We start from the raw sequence: 21,267 nt of genomic DNA, 5'->3' as shown, positions 1-21,267 counted from the left end.
AGCCACCGAGCCCGAGGCGTGGCGAGCGCAGCGTGCCCCGCGAGGGGACGCGGATTACTTTACATGTATTCTGCGTCCCCTCGCAGGGCTCGCTGCGCTCGGCACGCTTTGGGCTCGGTGGCTCGCTGCGCTCGCCACACTATATAAAGTCAACTCCATGCGTAGTTGGATAGGGGGGGTATGAAATCACCCATGGGTGGCTATACAATTAAAATCGGGTCTTTACAATGAAAAATCGCATCGCATGAATTGTATGCCACTATATTGCATGCGATGCAATGAAAAAATCGGGCGCCCAGATATTACATAAGTACCATCCATTTATTTAACTTTTTTGGTGGAATATAGCAGAGACCCTGTATTGTTTTTCATGTTCTTTAGTACTATACCCAACAGGAGCTGATGTCAAAAAGACTTTGAAAACATACGTATACTCATTTATTTAAGGAACTTAGCAAAGCATGAGAACACGTTGTTGTACTTACCAGACTCTGCAATTCACAGATTTGTGTGCTCAGAAATCCATAGTAATGCAAATTTAGTTTTTCCATTAATACTGCAAACAAAGGAAAATATAAATTACAGCAGTGTTTCCCAACCTCGATCCTCAAGGCACCATAAGGCCTGGTAATCATCAGAGTTATGTGTTCTTAGGTGATCCAAAGGCGGCGGTGGATGTATGCAACAATGCTCCCCAGCAGGAGGGGGGCTGGCTCACCTGCTGCTGCGCTGCTTCAGTTCAGTCAGTGCTGGCCGGGCAGAGGGGGAGCAGGAACTCGGAGCCAGGGGAGGTGCTGTGCGCTCATGCGCAGCAGCCCTCCCACGGCCATTTTGGAAGTGGGCAAAGTGCTGCGGCCGCTGCCCGCGCCCCAGCCAGCAAACGGCCGGCCCCTTTTTAATGACTTTTGTCACGGCCCACTGGGAAATGGCCCGGTTTCCCGGTGAGCCAATCCGCCTCCGGTGCTATGAATATGCACTTCAACCATACAGGGGACAACAGTGTATTTGTCAGCATGGCATTGTACATGATCTTGTGGATGGCCCTCAGCACGGACAACCAAAAGATGCCGTATGCGACCCGTGGGTGTGAACAATTGTGAGTACACATTGGCTATTATTCTGGTTCACTCGCAAAGGCAAATTCCTTCTCAAATGGACAAAACCATGTGCACTGCACGCGGGGCAGATGTAACGTGTGCAGAGAGATTTAGATTTGGGTGAGTTATTTTGTTTCTGTGCAGGGTAAATACTTGCTGCTTTATTTTTGCACTGCAATATAGATCTCACTTTGAAGTAAAACCAAACCCTAATCTAATTCTCTCTGCACATGTTACATCTGCCCCCCTGCAGTGCGCATGTTTTTTCCATTTGAGAAGGAATTTGCCTTTGCAAGTGAACCAGAATAATGGAAGTGAACCAGAATAATGGCCATTGAACGGTCCAGTCGGTATGTCATTTCAATACAGCTGGAAACAGCATACCATGAAGAGATCATTCTTAAGTCCCGTATACATGGGGAGACAGGAGCTTTGTGCTGAGCGATCTAGTTAAGCACAGATCACTCAGCATGGATCACTCAGCTGGGGGATCTGTCACTGCCAGTGTTAATAGAGAGAACACGGGTGATGACTAGATATATACTTTATGCAGTCAAAATCTAGTCAGGTGACAGACACATGTGTGGGATCCCGACAGTCAGGATCCCGACGTCGGGTAAATGACTGTCGGGATCCCGACTGTCGGGAACCCGTCCGGCACCCTTTAGTGAGATCCTTTAGAAAAGGAGCTGAAATAGCCCTGTGTGTATGTCTCTTACCTATCCAGGTTTTATGGATATCTATGCATGAGGACAGGTGACCTAATTAGTTTCTCAGTCAGTGTGATTTAACCATTTATGATTCAGCATGGAAAATGTGTGTGTGTGTGTGTGTGTGCGTGTGCGTGTGTGTGCCTTGAGAATCAAGTTTGGGAAATCTAGAAATTCAGGATTGTTGCTAAAATCTCTTTTTATCCCGAAGACAATAGTGTATAATTAAAAAACTAACTACCCCCCCCCCCCCCCCCCCACACACACACACACAATCCTTATATCATGAGTTTCAGGATTGTACATATGGCATAGAAGCAACCACAGCATAACTCCCAACATGACCCTCTCCAGGAGGGACACAATGCTCTATTTCTGGACTTCCCCCTGAATGTAAGATTACCATCACCTGTGGTGAGACACCTTTCTTATTAGGTAACCTGTCCACCTGCAATGATAAAGAAAGAGGAAAGTCCAGGAGAAGAGTAGTTTGTCCCTCCTGGCATGGGTTATGTTGGGAGCTATGGCCACGGATGTGTTACACCCCTAGCTGTCAGGAGTGAAGATTACTAACAAGCTAATAAATAGATAATATCCTTCTTCTTACGGCAAAACGCAGGTGAGATTTTCTAAAGCTTCAAAAAATGAAAAGTGGTGGTGTTGCTCATAGCAACAAATCATTTTCTAGGATGCAATAGAGTAGACAAATGGTAGCTAGAATCTGATTGGGACTTATGTACAACGCCACCACACAGGGGGATTGGGAATTAAAACCAGTCCGGGAAATATCTTGAAGCAGCCTTAATATTTTTTTTTCAACCCTGCGTAGGACACATTGACATTGAGAAACAGACATGATGTAACCATAGCTATGTAGGAGTCCAAGGCATAGGGGTCAATTCAATTAGGAGCAAGTTCATCAAAGCAAGTTTATTTGATAAATATCTGAATTATGATAATTACAGCCTTAACCCTTTGAGTGCCAACGTTGCTGTGAGAGATGTGCATAATATCTGCTTAAAATGGCAGAATTCCATAGCGGAATATGAATCAGTTTAGTTATTGCCGGCAACTGATCTGAAGTCAATCAATTGAAGTTTAGTTAAATATTGCACAGAAATAAAGCCTTACTGTTAGTGAGGCTGGCATCTTTAGTGGATATTTTGCTAATGCATGTTGACCTTTTTTCATGCATTGACATTTTGACTGTTGACCAATAGAGATTGACCTTTTCCCTGTCGACCTAGACACTGTCATCTTGGCCCTTATTCTGATCGGTGCGGCCGGATCCGATTAAGCGGCCAGGACCGTGCGTGCGAAACCCCGCCTTCCATACGGATCGCCAACTCCGTCCGTACGCGGTAAGAAGCTGGCCGAACGGACCGCACGTGTATTTTTCACGGAATACACCTCCTCCATCTAAGGGAACCTCCCCCATCATTCGATGGTCGCAGACCATCGAATGCAGGACCGAGTGCTCCACCAGCTCCCGCAACCTCAGACCACACGGACATTTTTCCGTGCAAAAGCAGGGATCTGGGCGGGCAGCTGACATCCGGCGATGTCATATGTCCGCCCCCTACACGTGCGTCACGGCCGCATTACCATACGTACGCCCAGCGTTTGCATGGGAACGCCCATGAAACGCAGGGCGTATGCATATGGTAATGAGCCCAAATAGCCCTTCACGCCCCTCTCCACCCCCTGTTCGGAGTGTTCACATATCATGCGGATTTTGGCCGTACGCCCCGCTCGCACATGCGCAGAGATGCCTCTGCACATGCGCAGACACAAAACATCGGCGGGCCGAACGCACGCGGATATATCCGCACCGACCAGAATAAGGCCCCTAATGACCCATTCCTGAAATGTTATTATCTGTTACTGGAAGGCAGTGCCTTTGAGAGCGGGGAAGTGGGTACTTTTTACCTGGCCCCGGGTCTGACGGAGGGTCCTAGGTCCCATGACCTCCTCCCCCGCTGCATAGACCGGGCAGTGGGAGTAGAGAGCACAGGCTGCCACAGCAGCACAGCCTATCTACCCCACTCAGCACCCGCTGCTCATTGCCGTGTCCCGAGCGGGGGAGAGAGGCAGCTGCAGCAGCAGCCTGTCCTCCGGCACACAGCCCGCACCCGCTGCAAATGTTTTTTTTTTTACAGGGGCATGGCCACACCCCCTACCACTGGCTACACCCCTCCTGTTGACCACACCGCTTTTTATAGGGCCCAGTGGCGCTTTCAGCGGCCCTGCTGGAAGGTACTCATGCAGCAAATGGTCAAACAAGCAATTCTGAACCTGCTTTCTCTTTATTCATCATATCGCTAGGATACAGTCACTAGGTCTACAAGCATTAGGTCGACAAGTATTGGGTCAACACCACTAGGTCAACATGCATGTTGTCGACATGTTGAAGTTTGACATGCAGGAAGGTCGACCTGACTGAAGGCCAACATGCAGAAAGGTCAACATGGGGAAGGTCGAAAGTCAAAATGTCGACATGGGGTTTTTCACTTGTTTTCTGAGGTGACATGTGCCTAAAGGCGGTAATTCATGGCCTACCATCCACTAGGGCGTGGTGGGAGAATAAAATAGTTTGCGGAGCATAGCAAGGCACAGTGCCCGAAGCATGGCGAGTGTAGCGAGGGGATGTGTTGCTACATTTCAGTGTCGAAATTTGGGACAAAAAAAGTGAAAAACCCCATGTTGACCTTTTCACTGTCAACCTTACTCAGGTCGACCTAATGACCCTGTCGACCTTAAGTCATGTCAACCTTCCTGCATGTCGACCTTCATGCATGTCGACCTAGTTGCTGTCTATCCTATAACCCATACTACTTATAAAATTGACTTCATGCGTCACATCTCGGGCAGGTGAAATGCACCAAGGGAAAGTGTTTGTGAAAACTTGCCATTTTTGAAAGGCATTAACTAACTTTGAGATGATTTCATTGAACTAACTTTGTGTGACAGGTCCCGTGTGACCATTTGCACCAGATCACATCTGTTCACTTTAACAGAGAGTGAATTCTTTCTACATGGCTTAAATTAATCCGTCTCATTATCGATGCTTTATGTTAACTCTAAAATCATTGTGTGACAAAACAAACATGATTTGCATTTTTAGGCATTTAAATATACTGGATTTCATATCTTCTTCTGCCAGGGTAATGTGTCACGGGAAAACTCTCACTGTATATTTTATATAAATGGAAGTATTCCTATCATACAGCCTTACGATCTAATCAGGCATTAATAATGTGTATGTACAGTAAGTGTTAACTTGTATAATGTGGTAAAATTTCAGTTGATCACATTAGATCTATGCCAGTCAGTCACATGCATCGCGGCGTGTCTTTCCCCAAGCTAATCCTACAAACCTCTCATTAATACCACTGAAGTGTGATAGTATGTTGGTGCCTGATCGGACTTCAGTAAAAGTGCAACTGGCCAGTGTAAAACTATGCAGTGGATGACATCAATAGTTTTACATATCGATGGTCGTCCATTATGTTTGACTGATTGTTCTGTGGGCCAATCCAAACACATGGGCGGGGCTTCACAGGTGTTGGGGAGGAGCCATTCTCCGTGTTCCGGGACTTTGAAAAAACAAACAAAAGAAAAACATCCGTTTTGCCATAGACAGAACCAGAACTATCTGGTTCTCCCCCATTGATGGCAAAAGTATTCAACATCGGACATAACCATCGATGATTTATGGCCATACCTAATAAACAGTTCGGCTGGATGGCAGGTGGTGTTCACTAGTCTGCGATTAACAGGTCTGAATCAGGCCGAAGATCTGTTTGCTAAAAACGACTTGTTTTCAGCTTAGCGTCAGCCCTGATGACAGGGTAAAATATACAAATGCTTAAAGCAATTTTCACAATAGAAAAAATATCAGTCCACGATAAACCACAACCTCAACTAAACCTATGCTCACATTCTTCCTTCCAAAACGCTGCCAGCCAGCATGGCAAAATGTCCGACTCATTGCTCAGGATAAGAGATGCAGCTGCTGGAGAAATGATTTAAAAAATGCTTTTAAATGCTAACATATATTTATTTTTTTAATGCTGTTAGTATCTATGAACAGCAAAGTGTTCATGTGGACAAACTCTATCCTCATGTGTCCTTCATCCGTCGTTCCGAGCTGACGTTAACCCAGACTCTTGTATTGAGAAATGAGTCTCACTTAGTAAAATTTGGAACACACAAAACAAACAATATAAACCATACAGTATAAATATGTATACAGTTTACAGTATAAATATGTGAGCGTTGCATTAGAGGGTGACTCTATATCGGGTCTCTCCTTTTCTGATTTTTTTGTATCTGTGGAGATGCAAAGAATTAGTGACTCCTAAATATTTATAGTACATGCAAACATGTGTGTGCTGGCTGCTTCATACATGGCTAGACCCTAGGGAAGCATAACCAAAACGATGACGTGATCTTACTACGCACATTATATTGTTCTAGGCTGTGATTTTACTAATTAACATTTTTGAAAGAATAGTAAAAAATAATTGCTCAAAAAAATCTGAATAAAAGCAGGTTATATGGGGTTATTTCCCAGGTGAAAGATGACCCCAGATATAACTACTTTAGCCAGGGAGTCCAGTATCTGACATTATGATCATTGTGCAATACAGTGACGTAACTATGGTGTGGCAGCCCCAGCTGTGGCTTGGGGGAGCCAGCAGTCTCAGGGTGCACTGAGAAATACCTGCTGTCCTGTATGAATACACAGTTTGCTGTCAGTAGTAGTGGGCAGTGGTGGCTGTGTACTGTAGCTGCGTACTGTAGGTGACAGCCCCCAGTATCCTCGCCACCTCTGTGCCTGGGGTCGGTGGGTGTCATTACCAGCACACACTTCTGCTAGTATCCCTGGTCGGTCCTTGGAAGCTGAGGCTGGTGACAGAAGGCTACAGTATGTCAGCGGACAGGATGTCCTCCTTGTTACGCCACATGGGTGCACGTCACTGGGTAGCTGCAGCACTACACATGGCGGCGCACAGTGGCACAGGTAACCAGTCTGTACCATTGTCATGTTTTAGTAAAGAGGGGGGGGGGGGGGTCAAACAAATCTTTTTGGCAGGGGAGAGCTAAATTTATAGTTACGCCACTGGTGCAATAGTTTGGGAAGCATGTCTTGCAAGATTTCCCACTCTGTATGCAGAGTTGCACGCATTATTCCATCTCTACTTACACTTGATGAAAAGACATAAGTAGGATTTAATGGGCATTGTCTATAGGAAAGGTTCATTTATGGTGTATCAATGGATATGCAGAATGGAAAGGCATTGACAGCATAGCTCTTGATGGGTAATGGTTTCCTGCCATCAGAGGAAGTACATCAATTGTTAAGCCACTGATTATTTCAGTCTGTGCAAGTACAAATACCGGTAGCCGTCGACCGTCACCTATAAAATATATTATATTATAGTTCTATTATAAATTTCTATAAAAAGGCATATGCAAAGCTGCAGTGGCTGCAAATAGGTACATTTCTACACCTCAGCAGCTGCTATAGCCTGCACTCACAGAACAACGAGAAGGAGGGGAATTAAGTGCAGCGGACAAATTCACACAAGAAGAAGTCTCTGTCCATAGCTTAATTGGAGTCCATCTGTGGTAAATTCAGTATGTCACAATCCTGCCAGAACTCTGTACATTTGTCCTGTCATACCAGCCTGCTGCAGCAAGACTATCATATAATCTGAACCTGTGCTAGTAATGAGCACCTGGGTGAGCCTGAATCAACCATTAACTCTATAATTACCTGCTAAATGGAATCATGCAAGTTCCCTGTTAGCTCTACCCAGAGACTGTTTCAGGTGTTGTCAATCCTAATCACCCGGCTACCCAATCAGGGCTGCTCTGAGGGGATATCCTCTCAGCTCTACATGAACCCATTGCTTGTGCATCGTCGCTTCAAGCTACATGCTGAAGGAGCTTTCCCTGAATGGGTTCCCTGGTTCTAACCACCCTGGCTGCAGCTCCTGTGACTCCTAGTGTCTGCACCCAGCTATCCTGCACTGCTGGTATTCCCAGCTTCCAGCTATCCTGCACTGCTGGCATCCCCAGCTTCCAGCTATCCGGTACTGCTGGCATCCCCAGCTTCCAGCTATCCGGTACTGCTGGCATCCCCAGCTTCCAGCTATCCTGCACTGCTGGCATCCCCAGCTTCCAGCTATCCTGCACTGCTGGTATCCCCAGCTTCCAGCTAGCCTGCACTTGTACTCCGCCTGCACCTGTGCTCCGCCTGCATCCTGCACCTGTGCTCCGCCTGCATCCTGCACCTGTGCTCCGCCTGCATCCTGCACCTGTGCTCCGCCTGCATCCTGCACCTGTGCTCCGTCTGCATCCTGCACCCTGTCTGCATCCTGCACCTGTGCTCTGTCTGCATCCTGCACCTGTGCTCCATCTGCATCCTGCACCCTGTCTGCATCCTGCACCTGTGCTCCGTCTGCATCCTGCACCTGTGCTCCGTCTGCATCCTGCACCTGTGCTCCGTCTGCATCCTGCACCTGTGCTCCGTCTGCATCCTGCACCTGTGCTCCGTCTGCATCCTGCACCTGTGCTCCGTCTGCATCCTGCACCTGTGCTCCGTCTGCATCCTGCACCTGTGCTCCGTCTGCATCCTGCACCTGTGCTCCGCCTGCATCCTGCACCTGTGCTCCGCCTGCATCCTGCACCTGTGCTCCGCCTGCACCTGTGCTCCGTCTGCAGCCTGCACCTGTGATCTGCCTGCAGCCCGCACTTGTGCTCCGTCTGCATCCCGCACCCGTGCCCCGCCTGCATCCCGCACCCGTGCCCCGCCTGCATCCCGCACCCGTGCCCCGCCTGCATCCCGCACCCGTGCCCCGCCTGCATCCCGCACCCGTGCCCCGCCTGCATCCTGCTACTCCGTTGTTTCCCGGTAGCTCTCCCAGAGACTATTGCAGACTTTGTGTCATCTTCTGTGCCAATTTCCTACTGTACAATAAACATCATTCATCTTATCCACACGCCTTCAGTCTCCATTTCCATTGGTAGTCAGCTAACCGCCAAGGTCACTCCCGGGTCCCAATCCCCAGTCGTGACACAGTTGATTGGACATGATTTGGAAAGGCAAACACCTGTCTCTATAAGGTCCCACACTTGACCGTGCATGTCAGAGCACAAATCAAGCATGAAGTCAAAGGAATTGTCTGTAGACATCTGAGACAGTATTGTCTTGAGGCACAAACCTGGGGAAGGGTACAGTCAAATATCTGCTGCTTTGAAGGCCCCAATGAGCACAGTGGCCTCCATCATCCATAAATGGAAGAAGTTCGGAACCACCAGGACTCTTCCTAGAGCTGTCTGGCCATCTAAACTGAGTGACCAGGGAAGAAGGGCCCTAGTCAGGGAGGTGACCAAGAACCTGTCAGAGCTACAGCAATACTCTGTGGAGAGAGGAGACCTTTCCAGAAGGACAACCATCTCTTCAGCAATCCACCAATCAGGCCTGTATGGTAGAGTTGCCAGACGGAAGCCATTCCTTAGAGAAAAGCATATGGAAGCCCATCTGGAGTTTGCCAAAATGCACCTGAATGAAATTCTCTGGTCTGATGAGACAAAGATTGAACTCTTTGGTGTGAATGCCAGTCATCATGTTTGGAGGAAACCAGGCACTGCATGGTGGTGGCAGCATCATGCTGTGGGGTTTTTCAGCAGCAGGAACTGGGACACTAGTCAGGATAGAGGGAAAGATGAATGCAGCAATGTACAGAAACTGGATGAAAACCTGCTCCAGAGTGCTCTATACCTCAGGCTGGGGTGATGGTTGGCTTACATCACAAAACGTACCAGGAAAGACTAAAAGATCTTAATATGTATACTTTAGAGCAGAGAAGGGAAAGGGGGGACATAATAGAAACTTTCAAATATATCAAGGGTTATAACAAGGTACAGGTGGGAGACATTCTTCACAGGAAGAGGAGCAACAGAACACGAGGACATGCACTGAAACTAGAGGGAGAAAGATTCAGGGGAAATGTGAGGAAGAATTACTTCACAGAAAGAGTAGTAGACAAGTGGAATAGCCTCCCATCAGAGGTGGTAGATGCAAATACAGTAGTACAATTTAAACATGCTTGGGATAGGCATATTGATATCCTTACAAAAAAATAAGGATCAAATATGGTTTGAGGTAACATGTTTAAAAAGGGGCAGACTAGATGGGCCAAGTGGTTCTTATCTGCCGTCAAATTCTATGTTTCTATGGTTCATCTTTCCGCTGGACAATAACCTTAAGCAAGCTCAGCCAAGATATCAAAGGAGTGGCATCAGGACAACTCTGTGTATGTCCTTGAGTGACCCAGCCAGAGCCCAGACTTGAATCCAATTGAACATCTCTGGAGAGATCTAAAAATGGCTGTGCACCAACGCTTCCCATCCAGCCAGATAGAGATTGAGAGGTGCTGCAAAGAGGAATGGGCAAAACTGCCCAAAGATAGGTGCCAAGCCAGTGGCATCATATTCAAAAAGACCTGAGGCTGTAATTACTGCCAAAGGTGCATCAACAAAGTATTGAGCAAAGGATGTAAATACTTATGTACATGTGATTTCTTAGTTTTTTTTATAAAAATCTCCCAAAAATTTGTCATTATGGGGTATTGTGTGTATAATTTTGAAGGAAAAAAAAAACATTGTGTGCTGCAAAAGTATCAGGACAGGAGCCGTTAGAGCTGATAAGACATGTATCCGCCATTTTTGCCAAGCAGGCCACTTCCCCATACTTCATTTGTCTCACAGGCAGCCACATTCGGCCACCCCTTCAGCTCATGATGCCCATAGGCAGCTGCCGAAAGCTGCCTAATGGAAGCACCGGCCTTCGATATTGGGGCTTATAATGTATGGGTTCTACATAACATTGGCCTCACCTCCTCCACTTCTCATAATAGGCCCTTGAACATTTTCAGCTCCAGGCCCATGAGGCCCTTAATCCAACCCTGGTGATGGCTGGCAGCTTTGGATGCGGCTGTGATGTCTGCCGCCTACAGATTATATAGCCACTCTATCAGCAGTCTTATGGAGAGAGACTACTTCCTATGCATGTGCCCCCGCACAGAAAGCCCCTCCCCTCACATCCACATCCAGCAGCCACACAGGGGGACAATATCACCCTTTACAGCTGACCCATGGCCAAGTCATGCCTGGGCCAAGTCATTCTAACCTGTCCCCCATTGGTGCCAGTGTACCTCAGGCTCACATTAGTCCTACGTCATTATTTATATAAAATACAGTAACAAACCTTAGAAAGTCATTTGCATAATTGGTTCAAACACAGGAAACAGGTTTTTTTATGACCTTTAATTTGTGGTTGTAACATTTAACTGCAGGAAACTATTCTATTCTAGAATTCTTGATTTATACGTCTCTTTCCCCGACTTTGCCGCCATTATCATATGTGTTCCTTGCAAAAAAGAACAAAGACTAAAATAAAATAACAAGTCCGCAGTTCTGTACATTAATAGTATACTGGATAGTAGCCATTTTTGAGATATGTTAATTGATATTGATAATTTCACCTCAGCAGTTAAAGCCTGATCTCATAACATTACACAATATTAACCTTGGCTTACGTTAAATCCTTAAACTGTATATAACACATATAAACAAATGAAAAATGTGAGCATAGTGTTTATATCCACACAGCATATGGCACAAAGACTGTAATAGAGCCCAAAGTGCGGAGCACAGAACTGATCTAATTATTGACAGTGTTTATAGGGCAGATAAAAAGATTCTGGACGAGAATAAGCCACATGCCTAGGCCCAGAAATGTTATATACAGAGTTTAAACACTGTTAATGTTCTAAAAACTTAAAAAGGCTTAATGAACCTGTTTGATATATGTTGACTGTACTCTTGAGAGGTTTTTGGCCTTACTAATGCAATGTTAATGTACGCAGCATACCCAACGCTTATACATAGAGGAAATGTACCTTGAAACTGTTATTCTAAGCTCTCAGACCAAGCTGAAAGCCAGGTTGTGGATACGGCTTGATCCAGTGCTTTCACTCGCTATTGTATTTCTCAGTAATAAAAAATTAATGAGACTAAAGCAACCAGACTTTTACCCCCAGTATTTCTTTATACTAATGAAAAGGGAATAATGAATATGGGCCTTATTTTGGTTCATTCTTTCTGACAAATTCCTTCTTAGATGGACAAAACCATGTGCACTGCAGGTGGGGCAGATGTAACATGTGCAGAGAGAATTAGATTTGGGTGGGGTTTTACTTCAAAGTGAGATCTATATTGCAGTGTAAAAATAAAGCAGTCAGTATTTTCCCTGCACAGAAACAAAATTACTCACCCAAATCTAATTCTCTCTGCACATGTTACATCTGCCCCCCTGCAGTGCACATGGTTTTGTCCATCTAAGAAGGATTTTGTCAGAAAGAATGAACCAAAATAAGGCCTATAATTTGGCTGCTTCGAAAAGTAAGATAGGGGGAAAAAAAGTTTATATTGCCAAAGGTGCATGATTAAATGTGCAGGGTGAGAATGCGGGAACAGGGCAAGCCTGGTCTGTGGCTGCTTTATAGTTAGATACAACATGCTTTTATGGATATACAGTAGGTCCTAGAAGATATCAGCAGGACATGTATATTTTAGGAGTAAGCATACACAGTATGTGCTGGGCTGCCATCGGAAATTGTGGGGCCAAGGACTGACAAAATAGACAGCTGTGGATAATGTGGGTGTAGCTTCAGCGGAGGTGAGGTATCAATAAGAATGTAAATCAGTTGTTTTATTTTTAAAAAGGAGGGAGAGGTAAGTTCTGCCATAAAAGGACACCAGTAATTGTATATTGGGGCAGTACGGACGGGTATGGTATGGGACTCCAACAGTCGGGATCCCGACAGTCATTATACCGATGTCGGGATCCCGACTGGCCGGAGTCAGACAGCATGTTGAGTGCAAAAAAGCCCCCTGCGGGGACGGTGGCTCGCTACGCGAGCCACCTATTCTATTCTCCCTCTATGGGGGTCATGGACCCCCACGAGGGAAAATAGCGGGTGGCCGTCGGGCACCCGGCTGTCGGCATTTTGACAGTCGGGATTCCGATGTCGGGTAAATGACTGTCAGGATCCCGACTGTCGGGAACCCGTCTGGCACCTGTATGGACGGTATCATGGTTAGCATTACTGCGTCACAGCACTGAGGTCATGGCATCAATTCCCACCATGGCCCTAACTGTGCGGAGTTTGTATATTCTCCCCGTGCTTGCGTGGGTTTCCTCCGGGTACTCCGGTTTCCTCCCACAATCCAAAAATATACTGGTAGGCTAATTGGCTCCTAACAAAATTAACCCTAGAATGAATGAGTGCGCATGTACATTTGGTAGGGAATAGGGCCTAATTTAGGGCTCAGGCCACCCCTAGGCACAACTCTTTTGGTTGCCCCCCCCCCCCCCACCCCTTTTAAAATATTCTTGCAGATCCAACTGCACACTTCACCTTGCATACCTGCTGGAGGGGTGAGAAAGATGAAGGACGGTAGGGCGGGGGTATTGAGATGCAGGGAGGGGGTAGCAAGACGCAGGGTGGCATGGAATGGGTAGAGACAAGCATGGTGGAAGGTAGTGGGTAGAGATATGCAGGGTGGTAGGGAGGGGGTAGAGTTGCAGACACAGGTCCCCTCGTTGTCAGTGAGGAAGCCTGAGTAATTTGCACCTGGCCCTGCACTTTCACCTTATCTGTGCTGCAGAGCAGACATCACCCTCTGCAGCCACTACTCCCAGCACAAGAACAAACAACAAAGGGCAGCTTACTAGTGGCCCACTTGTTGCTCCTGCTGCTTCCCGGGTTGTGCTGCCGCTGGTCTCCTCTGTTACTGACACACTTCTGCTTTTCTGTGGGGCACTGTCCATCAGCTCTCCGCTGTTAACTTACTGTTCCTGGTCGAGGAGAGGGGAAGACTGTGCCCTGTTACTGCCGCTGGTTCCAGGTGCCGCTGGCAGACACCGCACTGCTGCCCCTACTTGTCTGCCAGCACTTGCACTCCGGACTCACAGCGGTGTATTAGTATCACTGCTCTTCTAATGTTAGCTGGGACCTGCACATCCCACCATTCTCTGTCTCTATCTGATGGGTCCTGTGTTGCCTGTCCCAGCAGCAGCGCAGAGAATCCAGGAGGCGGCCCCCACAGACCCCGCCGGCACTATTATTTATGCTACTGTGCTCCTCTTCCCCTCCATAGACCTATGGCCGAGTAGGCAGCGGCGAGTGACGAGCGCCAGCATGCCGCCTGTCACTCGCTTCTGCTCGCTCGCTCATGGTCACAGGCAGCATGCTGCCCATGACAGGTGCCGCCCCTAGGCCTGTGCCTCACCCCAGCACCCCAGAGCAAGAAAAAACAACTCCCTCTGCCTGTGTGGGCGTTGATTGGTTGGTGCCATACCCTCCAACATGACCCGTTCCATTAGGTACAAAATGCACTGTTTCTGGACTTCCCTCTTAATTGATAATTGCAGTAACCTGTGTTGAACTAGTTCAGTGACGATAACGGTGTTCCAGCAAAGGTGAAGGCAATCCTAAATTGAGGAAGAAGTCCAGAAGCAGAGCATTTTGTACCTCATGGAATGGGTCATGTTGGAGGGTATGTGGTGCATGTGAATGACATCCGCAGGAGGCAGTGCCCCTCCCACAGCAGTCAGAAGCTAGCGGAGTGATTTCCTCTTGAGTGTCCCCTCCTCACAGGGGGCACAGGACGCAGCACAAACTGTAGTCCGTTTACTGTAAAAGTAATGCTGTGTGATGTGCAAGCTTCCCCTTTAATTGCAGTTTCTCACTTTGGAAAAAAATATAATCAGTGTAACCCAATTTACTTTCTTTACAATAATTGCCTATGTCACATTTTGTCCACAACTTAACTTTGTTCTGTTGAGTTAAATATATATAATTTATTTTCTGTGTGCTTTGGCTACATAGACTTTCCAAGGTCATGTTTCTGGAATTCTTGGCATACACCGGACAGAATGTTCCACTTTGTATTTCTCCTTCAACTTCATAAGTTTATCGACAAAAGGATTGTGTTGTTTCTGTAGCGACAGATTTTGCACACACAATCCTTTTGTTTTTAGTTTTTTTTTATATCAAAACTTTTAGATTTACTAAAATATAAGCAAATAAAAAGGTGGAATCACAGATTGAGATACAAGCCACATCACTATGCCTTTACAGCTGCTTGGGTAACCTCTTACAGTGTGCCAATACAGTGATATAAAATACTCTCTTATTTTCTGACTGGACTGTTAGGCCGGTTATACACAGGTGCTGTTATCTAGTTTTATTTTCTCCTCTCCGGGTGAAGCTTGGAGAGAAGACACTGCTGTGAACTTTGGGGGCGCCGTGGCAGGCTCTTTCGTCATCAAGCCCCGATCCCACAGAGAGGTCGGTGCTATAATGACACAAAATGATACGTATAATTATGTGCATCTTTAGCCCCACACTATCCATGCTGCACCGCAATTGATTGTGTTTGTATCTCTATCCTGTCCACATAACAAGGATGCAGGTGGGATGTGGGTGTTATTCTGATGTGGGGAGTCCCCCACACCTGTTATTCTGGGGTTGTGGGGGACTCCCAAAAATCATGAGTCTCAAGCAATTTCCAGGCGAGTAGGAAAGTATAACTTAGTTCTGTGTTTATACCTTCCGATTACCTGTATATAGAAGCCAGTGTAAGTACTGACTTACTGCTCACTGCAAATAATGTTCCCGATGTTGCGCTGAACTTATGCCAGTTTGCTGCTGATGATTGGCCTGGACATGGGCATATGCTGTCTATCCAGACCCATCTCAGCATATGTACAATAAATTCAATAATGCATATGGCCGGTAAGAAACTACTGTACATGGGGCCTGATTCAGACCTGTACGCAGCCCTGCTGATTATCGAAAGGCCGCACATGCGCACCTGTTGCATGAGCAGATCGCATAGCTGTCTCTGGCCACTCGTCATTTGATTGAATGGAGCCGGACATTTTGGGAGCGCAATGCCGGCATTTTCCGAGGTTGCCCATGAAAACAAAGGCATTGCCCGGCTGTTGGGAAGGAGGGTTGCTGACATCAGGAGCAGCCTCCTTCTCCCCACGGCCTCCCTGCAGTGCTGCGAGCAGGGGGAAAATCATTTGATGGTGAGTGGTTTTCCCCCTGTGTGCACGGCTGCAAGCGCACTCGCAGCCTTGCACAGGGGCAGGGGTTGGGAGATCGGTGGGTTGGCGTTTACCTGCTCATTGGGCTCGGAATACTCACAGCCTAGAAAGCAGGTCTGAATTTGGCCCATGGTATAGCCAGAACTTTATGGGCCCCATAGCATTATTTTGAAGGGGCCTCCTACACCAATGCATCTAGTGCAACACCTCTCTGCAACTTTTATTGATTTTATGCCCCAAAATAGTACCCTAGTAAATGTTCTGAACCATAGTAGTGCCCTAGTAAATGTTCTGAACCATAGTAGTGCCCTAGTTACTGTTAGGCCCCACAGTAGTGCCCTAGTTACTGTTAGGCCCCACAGTAGTGCCCTAGTTACTGTTAGGCCCCACAGTAGTGCCCTAGTTACTTAGGGTTACCACCCGTCCGGGATTACTCTGGACAGTCCGGTAATTAGACCGGGTGTCCGGAGTCCGGACAGGTGCCATTCCCGGACTATACATAGTCCGGGAATGAGTCCCCCTCTCTGCCCGCCCCGGCCGCCCGGCTCCCTCCGCTAGTTTTTAAAGTGGTAGCATGGTTGAGGTGCGCTGCCGCGCTACGCTGTGCAGCGGCGCCGGGTGGGTGTGGGTCGCCATGATTGCTGAAGCCAGCAAGAAGGCGGGGATCGATGCAGGACAGGCGAGGGGCGGTGCCGCGGCGCAGAGTGACCAGTCACTATCAGTGACTGACTGTCAGTCACTCCGCCACGGCGCTTGCTGGGAGGAGGAGGCGGAGTCTGACTCCAACTCTTTCAATCTCCCAGCTCCTCCTCCGCATTTGGCGCGCTGCCTCAGGGTGATACAGCCAGCCTCGTCGATCTCTCTCTGACCGTCACCGACCAAGGCAAGGCAGGCAGGCCAAGGTGAGGTTAGGACAGTCAGGAGCTCAGTCAGCAGCAGCTCCTCCACCCAGCCAGCCTCCTTCAACCTCAGCCACCCACCCTCCTAGGCTCCGAGTCCTGGCTTCACCATCCATCAGCTGCCAGAGAGGATAGAGCGGCAGAGCCAGGTCAGCCACCCAGCCTCCAGGCTCCACCACCGACCCTGGGCCTCTTAGAAGAAATATAAAGTATGTACTTACATCATTTATTTAAAAACAACACATAGACTCCTTCATATATGATAAATACAATGGTTTATCACCTGAAGCTGTGTGGCATAACATGTAATGGGCATTATGGCATGTGGTATACTATGGCATTTTGTACACTATGTAATGGGTGTGTGACGTGTAATCGGCATTATGTTGAAAATTTTTGCCGCGCACTGTCTATATTGTTCCTTCTTTCCAAAAAACTTTTTCAGTCCTGGCATATTGTGTAATGGGCATTGCAGTGTATGTTGTAACATGTAATGGGCATCATTGTGTGGGGCATAATGTGTAATGGGTATTACTGTGTATGATGTAACATGTAATTGGCATTATGGTATGCAAAATCAAGAATGAAATTGAAGCAAAGGTTAAAAAAATTCAACATAAGGCGGGTCAAAGGGCGGGGCTGGGGGTGGGTCATGGGCGGGGCAGTGGGTGTGTCAAGGGGCAGGCCACTGTCCGGGAATCTCTTAACAAAAAGGTGGTAACCCTATAGTTACTGTTAGGCCCCACAGTAGTGCCCTAGTTACTGTTAGGCCCCACAGTAGTGCCCTAGCTCACATTATGTCACATTCTAGGACTGGGGTGTAGTATAGCTCACAGACAAAGTCTAGGTCGATAGTTAATAGTTCGACATGCACAAAGATGACACTGGACTGGGTCAACACAAGCAATAGATCGGCATGAAAATGTCGACATGTGAAAACGTTGACATGCATTTTAAAATTTTGTGTCAATGACAATGCCTGGCCACATGGACCCCCAATTAGTGCACTATGTCCCCTTGCAATGTGTCAACCATTGTCACATCAACATTGTGTCAACCGTTTGAGTATGTCGATCATATGTATGCCAACCATATGCTGTCAAACCTATTGACTGTCAACCTAGACATTGGAGGTCATTCTGATTTCTTCATTTCCCTGCACAGGGGAGCAATGTTTTGTGTCTGCGCATATGCGGGCTCTGTTTGTGAATGGAAGTGGCTACTTGCAAAGTTGCACCCATGGGAAGTGCCCAGCATTTCATGGGCATTCTTATGCAAACGCTAGGTGTTCCCATGCAAAAGGCGCCGTGACACGGCTGCCGGGGGCGAGCAGCTGACATCTCCCGATGTCAACTGCCCGCCCTGTTCGCAGGGCGCAGTAAATCGGAGCCACCAGAGAGTGACTTAGATTTGCGAGCATAATTTGATGGTTGGCGACCCGTGCGGGGCCACTACACCTGTATAGAAGCTGTGGTTTTAATATGCTTGGCAGTCTGGTGACCCTTAGACCTTTACACTGTAGGACCATAGGCGTGCGCACGGGGGGTGCCGGGGGTGCACAGGCACCTCCTAATGACCACACTCCCCGCACGATTGCAGCACCTCCCCTCCACGCGCGCAAAATCTCAGTGAGACGCCGTTGATTGGAGGTGCGGGACATGGTCAGGATCCGTGCAAGCCGGTGATTCTGCTGAGGTGAGCACCGCGAGTGCAGCGCTAGCAGGAACATGGAAAGCTTGGCGGGTGGGTGAGGGGACGCCACTGCCAGGGAGAGGCTCCGCTCTGCTGGCTATTCACCGCGCCTGCCTTTAAGAAAAAAAAAGGGAGCAGTGTACACTGTATACCCGCCGCGACCTGCTCTGCCTCTAGCTGACGAAAGCAGTGGGCTGGGAGTGCAGCTGGTGATCTCCTCCTCTGCGTTCTTCATTGGCACCTCTGCAAAGGGGCACATCTGCCCAGATAAGTGGGGACAAATGTGGATGCAGGGTAGTGAGGTGTGTGATGGAGTTGGGGGAGGGTAATTTAAGGCAGTCAGGTGTGGGGCAGAAGCACTGGATAAGCAAGGGGGGGGGGAGGGGGACAATCCAGTGAGGAACTCCGCTCTGCTGCCTATCTCCAACTGGATCCCGCACCTGCTGTTCAAGTAAAAAAAGTGGAGGCTCAGAGACCCTGCGTTACTCAAAAAATTGCCACCACCTTAAAGGAAACAGATGCTAAAGGTCCTCTAGCATCTGTCAGTATGCCCACCAGTATGCCCACCACTACCCGGAACGGCTGACTCTTGGAGTACTGGCACGCTGTGCTCCTGCAGCCACGGGTAGCGAACATGTACCTCACCCTCAGCCCATGGCAACGAGCATGAAACCCCTGGCAATGAGCATGTAAACCCATTGCATCAAGCAAGAAACCCCTCGGCAACGAGCATGTAGGCAAGTAGTACTTATGTGGCATAATGTGTAATGGGCAACATGGTCTGAGGAGTAACGTGTAAGGGGTATCACAGTCTGAGGCATAATGTGTAATGAGCATCACAGTGTGAGGCACAACATGTAATTGTGGTGTAATGGGCATTATGGTGTGTGGTATAATGGGCACTACAGTGTGTGGTGTAATGGGCATTACAGTGTTTGGTGTAATGTGCATTGGGAATTACAGTGTATGGTATAACGTGTAATGGGCATTGTGGTATGTGGTATACTATGTAATGGGTGTGTGATGTGTAATAGGTGTAATGGTGTAACTTTTTTATACATAAATAAGTTACTTTCTATTTAGTTTGCATTTGCATTGATGCCCAGTAGACTGTGATGGACACGCCAAAAAGGCTGTGATGGACACGCCAAGTAGGTGGCAATGGACATGCCCAGTAGGCAGTGATGGACACGCTCCTCCAATGGTGCACCCCCTAAGGAAATGGGCTGAGCACGCCTATGTGTAGGACCAATGACAAACCTCAATATTTCACAATCTTCCCCTTCCGTCCCCCACTAAGACTGAACAAAGACCCCAAAACGTCCCTCCAGCAGACAATCACTTCCATAATCCCCCAAATATGACAAATGTTCCCACCTCTCCCCCAGTGGAGCCCAAAAACACCCCAGAACTTGTTACATCCCCAGATAGCACCCACGCCTGTCCCTTTAACAGATGTCACAATGGATATAGATGGGCGCTCTCTATATCGATGAGTATTGCAGCATCAGTATGTGCGGGAGACAGGAGAGGGGATAGGCCACTACTCCGGGCAGGACCACATGTCAATGACCCTAGATACATGTTTCTTTGCATAGGACATACTGTAGTACAGTAGGACTAGAGATAGACTTTATCTGACTTATTTGGGCATATACTGTATGGTCAAAAAGTCACCTATAAAATGACTGTCAGTTTTACCCGATGATATGTGTCTGATTAAAGCCTAAAATATTCATTTAATGTTGACATTATCCCCCGTTTTACAAACATTACAATTAGTTTTTTTTTCTTGGTTTTGACGTTATCATCTGCAGAATGTGTAATATAGTTAAACTGCCGGAAAACAAAAAGACATTTGTCTGATGACATTTTAAACATGTGTAGAAACATTGACCACCTGTAGAAACAAGTTCTAATGTTAATGCAGATGGACACACTAATTAGAACATTATAGCTTACGTCATAAGGAAGCGAAAGCTGGATACAACGCTGCCTTTCTAATTCTGCCAGAGGCACCGCTGTTCTGTTCAGCTTCTGAACATTTGGTATATTTTACATCGCAGGACCCACTAAGGTCTGATGGGCTTCAGAAATGTTCGAGTTAGGCCTGTGTTTGCACTAGGAATCGGGCAAACTGGTTTGGATTAACACCAACCTTCCTCCTCCTTAAGGTCATGAACATTTGCTCATAAAACTCTGAAGTAGAATTAGGCAGCGTGGACAGTTTTTGGCAAGTACTCCTTTGCTAACACATTAATGTTTTAACATAGACAAGGTGTGAGTTTAATTTGAATCAAATCCCAAAGTGCATGTGCCCGGTTTGTTCTGATGTGAGAAGGATTTAGCGTTTACAACAGCGGTGGGCAATAAGAGAAGGATAGAGGAAACTTATGCCAACATTAATCTTTTTTTGTATCTGCTGTGGTTGCAGATATTGAGATGCGTTATTACCTGGGCATTACACAACATGGAGTTTGCACATAGGGCTTAATTCAGACATGATCGCAGGGCAAATATTGTTTGTAAATGGACAAAACCATGTGCACTGCAGGTGGGGCTGATGTAACATGCGCAGAAAGAGTTAGATTTGGGGGCGTTATGTTGTTTCTGTGCAGGGTAAATACTGGCTGCTTTATTTTTACACTGCAATTTAGATTTTAGTTTCAGCACAC

This window comes from Crinia signifera, chromosome 1 (assembly GCF_055691185.1).
Source record: "Crinia signifera chromosome 1, ASM5569118v1, whole genome shotgun sequence".
Classification (NCBI taxonomy): domain Eukaryota; kingdom Metazoa; phylum Chordata; class Amphibia; order Anura; family Myobatrachidae; genus Crinia; species Crinia signifera.
Note: the sequence above shows the minus strand (reverse complement) of the source record.